This window comes from Mauremys mutica, chromosome 5, assembly GCF_020497125.1.
Source record: "Mauremys mutica isolate MM-2020 ecotype Southern chromosome 5, ASM2049712v1, whole genome shotgun sequence".
Taxonomy (NCBI): Eukaryota; Metazoa; Chordata; order Testudines; family Geoemydidae; genus Mauremys; species Mauremys mutica.
Genome location: NC_059076.1, coordinates 124,556,070 through 124,567,118, shown reverse-complemented (window position 1 = coordinate 124,567,118; position 11,049 = coordinate 124,556,070). Strand labels below are relative to the sequence as shown.

The window sequence follows — 11,049 nt, the reverse complement described above, 5'->3', positions numbered from 1 at the left end:
AACTGTAAAATCAGTTGACATAAATGGCTACATGCTTTGTGAAGAACTGGAAGCATTAAAGCCAATTATTTCATCTGATTGTAGAAACCCCCTAAAAATCCTTCAATTTCTTGCATATAATAACCGATCAACAGGATTCCCAAATTTATTTATAGCAATTCGAATCTTCCTGACTATTCCAGTAACTGTAGCCTCAGGAGAGAGGAATTTCTCGAAGCTAAATCTAATTAAAACATATCTGCGATCAACGATGCAGGAAGACCGATTAAACAATTTGGCAATCATGTCAATTGAATGGGAAGTAATGAAGAGGTTAGAGTTAGGCAATTTACTGAAAGATTTTGTCAAACAAAAAGCGAGGAAGATAAAGTTTTAAAAACATAGGTGAGGTGTACAATAAATATTGATATTTATAATATGATGTAATGTATGTAATATATAATTTTGTTATTATGTATATAGTCGTGGAAAGTAAATAATACATGGAAGAAATGAAAGGCGGGGGTTGTGTTGTTTTTTTTTTTTAGTCATCCCTGCAGGGGCCCCGTCAAAACTGTTCGAATTGGGCCCCGCACTTCCTAAAGCCGGCCCTGTTCTTGCCTCGGGCACAAAAATACCTAGTTACAGCTCTGGAGTATCTAGGAGTAATCCTACATTGCTGGTTGCTCCTGGAGATCAAGAGATGGTGGTGGTTAAGATTGGATTTTTAAATCTGTGCTTGATGCAACAGTTGTGACCATTTCCCTTGGGAATGCACCTTATCTCTGATTCAGCTTCTATCACTGGGTAGCCAGGAGACTGCCTCTGCTGCAGGCTGGCCCTTGACATAGGCTGATCAGGAGCAGCCATGATGTTTTTGAAGGGTGTTAAGCCCTACTTACACTAGGATTTAAGATGCATTAATATATGTTAGCTCACACATGTTAAGATATGACCTATTTTCCTAGTATGGACAGGCCAAAAAAAGTTTCTCTCCCAAGTGGGGGTAAGACATTTGAGTTAAGTAGTCATTAATATAAAATATAAATATAAAATAGTCATTAATATAAAATAGAACACACAAATAATCCTCTCTCCTTTAAATGCTGTAGTTTCAGTTTCTTGCAATGCCACAATCCCACTGGCTGTCTAGAAATCCACCAGCTAAGTCACCCTCCAGTTAAAATCTGGTTCTTCTAATGCAGAATAAAGAACCCCAGTGCCACCTACACTTTAAGAGTAGCAGGGCTAAATGGGGGAACAAAAAATCCACACCTGTTCATGCACCATAACAAATCAAATAAAGATGGGAAGCACAAACATTTTTTCCTACGGAAGTTCATTTTAAATAAAGAAAAAGGAATTTCATAGGCACCCATTAATCCCCCAAGCCCACTGCAGTCCATCTGTTATTATAACAAGGCCTATGGTGTAGAGGGTGCAAAGCATGGATTCTGGCAAGCTCCTTTATATGCTCTAGTGATATTTACAAACAGAAGTTAATTATGTTTAAAATACCAAGAAAGGTTTGATTGGACCTTGATGTCGTGGTCCTGCATTGGAAGATGTTACCCAGCTGCACTACTGCAGCAGACGCTCCAGGAGGCATTGTGGCCATTGTGTCATTGTTGAAGAGGGCACTGTCCTCTGAGCCCTGCAACGCACTGTTAGGTGGTGTCAGTGTGTGTGGGGTGGGGAGCGGTCGAGTTAACCCATTCTGGAGAGGCTTGTGCCAGCAAAATCCTTGGGTTCATGGCATGCAAGGGCTTCATTGTCTCCAGTCCCTGCAATGGGTACTCAAGTAGCTCCTGGTGCCTTCTCCCCACCTTGTGCATCTGTGCAGGGCCAGGAAAGAGTCTTGCTCTAAGAGTCTGATTGCCACCATTGACATGGGGACAGAATTAATTCTCAGACCTCGGTAGTCCCTCCAGGTCTGCGCTAGAGCATGGAACAGCATGGGGAAGCTTTCAGTGTTTCTTCCTGTTATATCTGTATTGTGGATAAGAAGATTTCATTATCCAGAGCTGAGAGTCTGGCACCCACCACCCCTTTCACACACACACACACACACACACACACACACACACACACACACACACACACACACACGCGCCAAAGATCTACATGCACCAACTCAGTTCACACAGACCTCCAAGTTCAGTAATAGTTAACCAGGACTGGAGTCCTATTCCCAACAATATAATTAAATAAGTAAAGTACCGACACGCAAGCTGACACCTTTAATATAAAATATTAAGAAACACGCACAGTACATGACCAATTAAACAATAGTATTTCAGCATTACTGCAAATTGGTTTGATACTTCAATCCATAATAGACTTCGATCTCCCTTCCAAAGAGATTACGTTTCTAATTACACAAACCCTTTATCTTATTTTGATATCATTATTCAGTTTGAAACATTAATTAAAAATACCATGCAAATTTAGGTGAATTGAAGGGTCACCTACCTACCCACTGTAAAAGAGTCAACACAGAATGATTGTAACAAAGCTTCTAAACACATTAGCTGCACATCCTGTAACTGTATTAGAGAGCCTGTGGAAGTGCATCATTCAAAGAAACAGACAAAAATACCCTTTTGACCAATTTACAGTATTCGGAAGCTATGAGGTCTCACAAATGACTACGTTTTCCAAGGATGGGGATATTTTCTCACCCCGCTGTGCATGGATTAAGTTGACATACACAAAATCCACTTGCCCAAATCTCAGTAAGTTCGTTCACTAGCACATTCAGGTGTTAGCACTTGGAGGGACCACATAAGCGTTTGTGCATGTACAAAAAGATCCCTTTAAAACCAACCAATCAACCAAAGGAGGGCCTCATTCTTCTGGCATTTTTCTACATGCCAGTCCAGGTATTAAGTATGATCTCCATGAAACAGAGCCAGATGTTTTAAAAAAAAGAAAGACTTCAACAATCACCATTGGGGCCATTTTTTCAGTTGTACGCAGCACCCATTTAGGCACCAAATTAAGTGGGCAGCTTTTCAAAAGAGCTCAGCTCACTGGGTGCAGAAGTTAGAACTCTTGAGAGTCTGGCCATTATTTAGGTGCCTAAATGGGAGTTGAACTCCAGAAAATCTGGCCACGCCTGTGAAGACTGAGGGACTGAGGAATGGCCTTCATTTGGAACCTGTGTTTGAAATGCTGAATGAGGTTTTTCCTTCTGTCATTTCATTAGACATCTATTCATGGGCATATCAAGGCTCCCTCTAGTGTTTAACTTAACAACTGAAAATTCAAAACCATCTGAAAAAGAGGACACATTCCTGCATTATTCCTTCCAGGACATATATAAGAATTTTTGGTGAGGCAAGAATACAAGATTGAGTTGTTTATGTGACTGCAGTATCTGGTTTGGGCACGGAATGTTTTACTAATAGAAACTTCCCTTTGAGTTTTATTGACCCCGACGAACTGGTTATCCGTTATTCTTATAATTGCTATTTTTTAAAAAATCATTTACCTATAAACATGCAACAGAGCTCAGGCCTAGCCTTCACTTAGAAGTTTTGCTATACTGGCAAAACCTTCCTTGTGTAGATGCAGCTCATAGCAGCAAAATATGCTTTTGCAAGTATAGTTCATACCCGTTCAGCAATTGAAATAAGCTTCACTGGAAAAAAAGCATTCTTATGCTGGTATAACTGTGTCTACACTAGGACTTTTGCAAGGACAGAAATGTCACCAATATAATCTCACTCCTAACCAACTTTACTATACCAGCTAAAGTTTTTAGTGTAGAACTTACCTCAGATTTTTTGAAAGAGGGAAGGTGACTCTTGCACTTTTTTCTTCCCCAAAGCTTTGGTGAGAAATGGGTTATTCACCTGCGCCTGTGTTCCCAGTAAAAATCCACAAGTGGTGGGTATCAATGTAATCAGGGACAATGCACCTCAGAGATACCAAAGGGCATATTTCTATAAATGAAAACTTTCCACAGCTGTTTCTATAAAGAAAGAAGTTGTGAAAATTAGAAAAAAAGTCAGTCTGTGAAATTTGTTGCTTTTGAGATAAACCCATTTTTGGCAACCCAACAACTTTTCCCCCCACCACCTTTTTTGTTCAAAGATTTGATGAAACGTAAAATTTTCAAAAGAGCCTGAGTCCCATTTTAAAAAGAGACAGGTGCTTATTATTTATTTGCATTTTTGTAGCACCTAAGAGCCCCCGTCATCATGGCTCAGGACCCTTTTATGCTAGGCAGTCCCAGCCGCAAAGATCTTATCTAAGGATCAGACAAGAGACAACAGATGGATGCAGACAGATGGGGGGAGTACAAGGAAACAATGAGATAACATTGTCCAAATAGATCAGACAGACACAGGATGGTGGAAAGGGTAGAACACACAAGCAGAGCAAACAATGTGATGGCGGCAAATGTCCTGTTAGTTCCACAATTTTTTTAAGGGGTTCACATTTAGGAGGGAAAGAACTAAATGGAAAGAAAAGAGAAGAGGGCAAGGGGGACAGGTGTGGAGTGAAGCCAGTGGTGCAAGTAGAAACCATTTCTTGCAGGTGCTGTACTCATGGGAGGGACACAAGGGGGGAAGCATGTGACCTCTCCATGTGATCCTCCATGTGACTCCTCAGCACCCCGTACCCAGCCCAGGGCCCCATACTCTCCCCGTCTCCTCTAACACCCCCCTTTGTAACATACAAACCTCAAGATGCTAAACTATTCACTTTCCCCAAAGATATGTAGTATTCAGTCTGTTTATATGGAATATGGAAGTTGAGTGAGGAGCCATTTCAGCATATGTATGACTTATTAAAAGACAAATTTTAAGTAGAACTGTATCCTAAACTGCTTTATGGTATTGTACCCAAACATTGCATTTCAATGGAGGATTCAACTTCCTTTATAGGAACAGACTTCTGAAACTCTTATAGTCCACAAAAGTGGCCCATATCAAGCAAATAGTCCCATTGTCTTCAATGGGATTGATCAAATGATTAAGAGTTTACAGGATTAGGTTCCAAGTTTGTAAATTGTTCTGGATGAAACTGACAATGCCCGAGCTGTCAGATCAGAAGGAGCATCATTCGAATAAAGGTGGGCAGATGTGTGATAAGTCTTAGCTCTGTTGCTAAGATGAGCAACATATTTTCAGCAAAGTTCTTGGCAGATTCCTAAGGCAGCTGGCTGGTTTAAGGCTGTCAGTGTCCAGCATTATAAGCTTCATTTATAGTTCTCTCACCCATAAAGCTGGAAAATGAGGCATTTGTTTCTTTGTTTTGCTGCTCCAGTGCCAGTTAACAAAATGCATGTTAGACTAGTTTGTCTGCAAAGAAGAATTCTAGGTACTGGGGACAACACCTGATTCCATCCAGGCTGCAGAACTGGGCTGACATGAGCATCCAAACATCCTCTGGTCAGTGCAAAAGAGGCGTTCCTCTAATGATTTGGATTTGATGTGATGCAGTATGGATGTCATGGATAATTCAGATCAATGGGGAGAAACAGAATAAAAACACTGTTTAAACATCTTCCATCCCCCGCACTCCTTCCCTCTTGAGGACTCCTGACCAATGTAACAGCACAATACATATGCTAACAAACTTAAACAAAGCCTTTGTTTAAGCTTCTTAGCATATGTATTGTGCTGTTAAAGCCATCTAAAGAATAAATGTCCTCCCTTGCTGTGTTCTGCTCCTTTAAGGAGTAGAGTGCAGCCCCTCCCCCTGGAGGGGAGTCTTTCTGGTACCCCGTACCTGCTAAAATCTCTTGCCGATACTGCGTACTGGAGGGTACCACCCTACTTGCACCCCTGAGTGAAGCTGAAGTGAAGAGACTACGAAGGAGGAGAAAGGGAGTTCCCCTTTCCCTCAGTGCTAACAGACTGGGGTGGGCCAGCTTCTGGGAGAGGAAGAGACCAGGAAGTGGCTTTTGAGAAGCTCTGTCTTCTCACATGAAGGGTGGGCTCAGGCAGAGGCGCAAGCAGAATTTTTGTAACGAGGGGCCCAGAGCTCTTCCTCTGTTTCCCTGCACCCAACCCCAAATCTCTCCCCCACACACTCCCCCAACCCAGCCCCATGTTCTCCCCCACGACTGCCCCATACCTAGTCCTGAGCTCTCACACTCCCTTTGCCCCCAGCCCCATGATCTCCCCCTGCTCCACACACATTACCCTCCTGCTGCCCCAACCCAGCCCCACACTCTTCTTCCCACATTACCCTGCACCTAGCTCTGAGCTCTGCCCCCTGCCGCAAGCCCATTGGTCTCCCCACTCCTCCAACCCTGAGCTCATACCCAGAGGGGTGGTCAGACTGAAGAACATCATGGGGCTAGGCTGTTCTGGGAGCTCCAAATCCCATCCTCCTTCTGCATCTCCACTTCCCCAGAAAGCACAGGTCCAGTCCTCCCATCCTCCTTGAGGCTGGAAGTTCCTGTTGACCTCTGCTCCATCGCTCTCCAGGGGTTATGATACCTGGTGCCCAGGGGTGTGGGAAGGACCAAAAAGGTGGCAGGACCAAGCAGGTGCATGAGGTCACACTCACACTCAAATTTGGCCCAGCCACTCCTCTTTCATGAGGGAGAGGCAGCTGGGCCAAATTTGAGTGAGTGGCATTGTAACCTGGTGAAGGGGGTCAGAGCACCACTCAAATTTGGCTCAACTGTCCCTCTGTCATTTCAGTAGGGAAGGGACTGCACTATTATGTCACCCAGCTCTAGTCAGAGCACAAGGGGGGTGGCCGGGTCATCTCCCTTCTCATTTCCCCCACAAGTTGCTCCCTTGGACTCAGACATGATACAACACAAGCTTGTTCTACAGTAATAGGGTTGCCAACTTTCCATTTGTTCAAAACCGAACACTACAGGTGTCCCCTTCCCCCGTTGCTTACTTCCCCATCCCTCTGGACTCACCTGCTGCCTGCAGAGCCGGGGTGGGAGGAGCTGATGCAGAGCCTGCCTGCCCAATTGGGGCACAGTGGGGCAGTAGGGGTGGGGGGTGTCTGTCCCTGGAGCCAGGGGCCGGAGAGAGCCGGGGCCCCAGGAGGCGGAGAAGTTGGGATGGGTCATCACGGGTGGCAAGCCTGGCTTGTGCTGACAGGACACTGCATGGGTCCCCTTTCAACTGGACTTTCTGGTCTAGCTGACACTCTCCTTTTGGCAAAGCCTTCTGGGAAAGGAAGGGTCAGGAAGAATCTGGGGGTTTATAATCCTAATTCCCTCAGGGCTTCTTCTCTGCACCTTGCCTCTTTTCAGGGCCTACAACAGGGATTAATTCTATATCTCTGACCGCCTTCAGTCTGCCCTCCTCAGAGAGAGGGAATTCCCTACCTCCTTTCCCTGTGGTTTCTCTTTTGCACCTCTCCTGTAGCTTTCACTTCCTTCTCCTCTGAAGAAGACCCAGCATCTCCCCAAGCTGGGCCTAATAACAAATCAAGGCTGACACACCCTCCAGGTGCAGCAAGGTGTAGCAAGGGCTAACTGAAACTCCTTTGTTCACCTGTGCAGGGTAGACACCCCATAACACCTGATTACCACTAAAATCACCATCTGGCCATTCAGGATGCAGAGGTGAGGCAGTGACCTCACACATGCATGTGGCAGGGGAGAAGCGTCACTCTGGATAAAGAGGAAAGGCAGCGACCTCAGGATTAGGGGGTCTCTCATCCTACATCCAGCCAGCCCCATCTCAGCCAGGCCTCTCGCCCCTCCATTTTGGCTTGTGTGATAGGCAGGATCATCCTGATGTTCTTCTATGGACTTACTACAGAGGGTAAATAGGGAGAAGGACAGCTGCAATAATTAGATTACATGATTAGTTAGGCTTGCTATATGCATTGCTAAAGGGTTTTGCTTTAATCTAATCAGTGACATCTCACCTCACTTGGTACCAGCGGCTAGAGCATGAAGTGAAGGATTTTTAAATTAGACCAGTAGGGGAGCCAGTGTCACCTAATTTGTTTGGAGCTCTCATGGGGGCGAAATCCTGATGCTCTTACTCAGTCAAACTCTCAATGGGAGTTTTCACTACATATAAACTAAGAGCCTAAGACTTTAGCCCAGAGAGATGGCAGGGGAAGTATAAGCAAATGGCATACACTTTAACCGTGTGTTTGAAGAGCTTGTGCATATAGTGAACCCAGTACAAAAATACACTATTAGGCACTCTTTGTCTTAAGAAACCACCCTCAAGTATCCCCAAATATTATTTGTATTCCAGTAAAACCTAGAGGAGTCTACCACGATCAGGGCCCCACTGCATCAGGCAAACACACAGTAAGAAATAGTTGTTTGTGCCAAAAAGCTTACGGTCTAAACTGACCAGGAGTGAGAGGAAAAAACATGCACAGAAAAGTGAAGTGTCACAAGGTCACTGGCAGAGCCTGGACTAGAATCCAGACTAGCTGACTCCCATGCCTTAGCCACTATGCCAGACTATCACTCAAAATTACTTCGCCTAATAGCTCTCATCTCTCTCTATTAGAAGACTACCTCCTTTGCAAACATATTTCTGTTGGTCATTAGAGACAGGTTTCTCTATATATAAATCCATAACTCAAATGTTTCAGTGACAATACTGTACTCACTAACAGATGGGAAAGGCTGAAATTTGCATAGGGAGTCAGACACAAAAGCAAAGCCTGCAGGATCAGAGAACTGAGCTATTGAAGTGATACTAAAGGTATTCTAAAAATACCACACTTATCAGGGATGGAAGGGCCAACAATTCTAACTCCAGGAGAAGAATAGCGAAGCGCTGGCATAGGAGGATTTCTTTATTGTTAGAAGCCATGGGCTGATTCACAGCTGGCTGATCTTGTGCAAATATATTCCATTTGTTTAAGACTCCCAATAAAATTGGTACAATTATTCAGCTTCACGTTCACCACCCACCTGCTTGGCCATTTGCTATTATGCAACATGGCATGAGTCAGAGATATTTCTCTTTGTAAAAATAACAAGAAAGCCATAGAATTCGTGACTTGACCAACATCCACCAGAAGCATATAGGCTTCACCATCAGAGTCCAAACTAAATGGCTTGGCAGCCTCGACTGAAGAGCATAGGATGAACTAGGCCTACACTCTTACCCTGTACAACAAGGCTGTGATGCAGTGAGGAAATTGCATTGCAGAAAAAAAATAATCCCATATCCCCAAACCACTAAGACAAACACATTAGTAACCTAAAATAACCACCTGGCCTTATTCTTGTAACCCTAGTCCTTGCTTTCCCATTTCCCTCTCCGTTGTTTGGTGCTTTCACTCACCGTGCCACATCTAATATTGAGCCTGACAAGTCTTTGAAGCAAGGACTGGGTCTTTTTAAAAATCTGTTTGTAAATCACCTAGTGTGTTTTTGGACACTACGCAAATAATTACGCAACAGCAATACCCAATCTGTGGCATCACAGAGGATGGTGTTTTCTGATCCCATCAATCTAGGATGTGTCATGAGTGCTAAGATCTTCATACAAAATAAATCACACAAAGAGGTGAGATGGTGGGAGTCTCTCATGCATTCGAGCAGCACGTAAGAGAGCGCAGACTTCTGTGAGAGAAGCAGAGGAATGGGGCAGAGGTTGGAAAGGGCAAAGCAGTTGGGCCAGTGATAATTCTGTGGATAAATGCTTTAAAATGAAATTAGGAAGACAGCCATGCCTCTGACTGGGCTGCGGGTAAGTGTCAAAGAAACTGTTTCCTCCTGGCTTCATCACATTAATGGTTAACCAGTTGAGGAGGAAGGTTATTTATTCATTATTATTATTATTATTAATTTTTTTATTACAGTCATGCCAAAGAACTCCATCCATGAATCAAGACTCCATTGCATTAGGGGCCATACACATAAACGACAAAGACAGTCCCTACTGCAGAGTGCTTACTGCCTTGGTGATGAATACATTCAGATTTATTTTTGTGCCACACAAGATAAGCCAAGACTATCCCATGCATGCTACATGTTCCTGCTGCCACAGGGTTGCTAAGAGAAAAGGCTCTATACATAGGGTGACCAGATAGCAACTGTGAAAAAACGGGACGGGGGTGGGGGGCAATAGGCACCTATATAAGAAAAAGTCCCCAAAAATGGGAATGTGCTAATAAAGTTTGCGGATGACACAAAGCTGGGAGGTATTGCTAACACAGAGAAGGACCAGGGTATCATACAGGAAGATCTGGATGACCTTGTAAACTGGAGTAATAGTAATAGGATGAAATTTAATAGTGAAAAGTGCAAGGTCATGCATTTAGGGATTAATAACAAGGATTTTGGTTATAAATTGGGGACACATCAGTTGGAAGTAACAAGAAGGACCTTGGAGTATTGGTTGATCACAGGATGACTATGAGCTGCCAATGTGATATGGCCGTTAAAAAAAGCTAATGCGGTTTTGGGATGCATCAGGCGAGGTATTTCCAGTAAAGATAAGGAGGTGTTAGTACCATTATACAAGGCACTGGTGAGACCTCATCTGGAATACTGTGTGCAGTTCTGGTCTCCCATGTTTAAGAAGGATGAATTCAAACTGGAACAGGTACAGAGAAGGGCTACTAGGATGATCCGAGGAATGGAAAACCTGTCTTATGAAAGGACACTGAAAGAGCTTGGCTTGTTTAGCCTAACCAAAAGAAGGCGTAGGGGAGATATGATTGATCTTTATAAATATATCAGAGGGATAAATATCAGGGAGGGAGAGGAATTATTTAAGCTTAGTACCAATGTGGACACAAGAACAAATGGATATAAACTGGACACTACGAAGTTTAGACTTGAAATTAGACGAAGGTTTCTAACCATCAGAGGAGTGAAGTTCTGGAACAGCCTTCCAAGGGAGTAGTGGGGGCAAAAGACATATCTGGCTTCAAGACTAAGCTTGATAAGTTTATGGAGGGGATGGTATGATGGGATAGCCTAATTTTGGCAATTAATTGATCTTTGATTATTAGCAGATAAATATGCCCAATGGTCTGTGATGGGATGTCAGATGGGGTGGGATCTGAGTTACTACAGAGAATTCTTTCCTGGGTGCTGGCTGGTGAGTCTTGCTCACATGCTCAGGGTTTAACTGATCGCTATATTTGGGGTCG

General features: G+C 43.7%; 1 long non-coding RNA gene across 2 annotated transcripts in view; it reads right to left on the bottom strand.

Annotated features, from left to right (window-relative positions):
* Nucleotides 1-606: 606 nt before the first annotated feature.
* The window catches only part of LOC123371675, a 31,532-nt gene continuing 21,089 nt past the window's right edge, over nt 607-11,049 (bottom strand). For both annotated transcript variants that reach the window (XR_006579898.1, XR_006579897.1), the window contains exons 2-3: nt 3,758-3,955; nt 607-1,968 (exon numbers count right to left, since the gene is read on the bottom strand). This is a non-coding gene — a long non-coding RNA (uncharacterized LOC123371675). The remainder of the gene's footprint in view (nt 1,969-3,757; nt 3,956-11,049) is intronic.